Below are 1091 nucleotides of genomic sequence, written 5' to 3'. Positions count from 1 at the left end.
TCATGCAAAGGAGTTGAGGCTTGGCACCATGAAGAGAGCCTATGAGAGGCTATTGCTGAAGCCACGTTACAGTGGAAGACAGCAATGTTTTGGAGATGCCAGTATCATGAGATGACCACCAAGAACAGCAGCAGCAGTGGAGTCCAGGTGGCTGGAACCTGGAAGACAATTTGTGTGCTACAAATGGCATGGTTGGAGAAGTGACCCAAGCTCTTGGAGGAGCCCAGAAGATTGTGAGTTGGATCCCAGACATTGGACGGTTGGAGATTGATTTTTGCTTTTGATTGTGACTGTGCCCTGATATTTTTCCCTCTTGAAGGAGGTTTTTTAGTGAAGCCCACAATTAAGAGACTTTGAATTTTAAAGTACTTTGTATTTTATATTTTAAAGGGATTGAACTTTTAATATTTAAAGGTGGGTGGTTAATATTAAAATGGGTGGTGCCATCTCTGGGCTGGTAGTCTTGGGTTCTATAAGAGAGCAGGCTGAGCAAGCCAGAGGAAGCAAGCCAGTAAAGAACATCCCTCCATGGCCTCTGAATCAGCTCCTGTTTCTTGAACTGCTTGAATTCTAGTCCTGACTTCCTTGGTGATGAACAGCAGTATGGAAGTGTAAGCTGAAATAACCCTTTCCTCCCCAACTGCTTCTTGGTCATGATGTTTGTGCAGGAATAGAAACCCTGACTAAGACATATAGTGAAGACTAAAAGTTGAAGTAATTATTATGGAAAGAACCTAGGTTGAGTCTAGGGCCTAAGGAAACTTTTACCAATATAGGGAAGAAGGAATATCCTTCAAGGTATAGGGCTTGGTGGCTAGGAATAGAAAAAATGAGTAAGATATGGGCTAAAGTCTATTAGCCAGTAGAGGACACATAACTGATCATTCCTGAGAAGACCATATGATAAATTGTGGAGTATGTCCTGAAAACACTGAGTTTAGTGTTGCTGACCTGGGTATAAGAGGAAAAGTGAATGGTATTCAAAGAAGATTAAAAGTAGTCTCTTTTCCAAATATTTGTTTATTTAGTGTGTGTGTGTCTCTGTATGTGTGTGTCTGTCTGTCTGTGTGTCTGTCTGTGTGTGTATGTGT

This window comes from Mus pahari, chromosome X (assembly GCF_900095145.1).
Source record: "Mus pahari chromosome X, PAHARI_EIJ_v1.1, whole genome shotgun sequence".
NCBI classification, from domain to species: Eukaryota; Metazoa; Chordata; class Mammalia; order Rodentia; family Muridae; genus Mus; species Mus pahari.
This window is presented reverse-complemented; position numbering follows the sequence as displayed.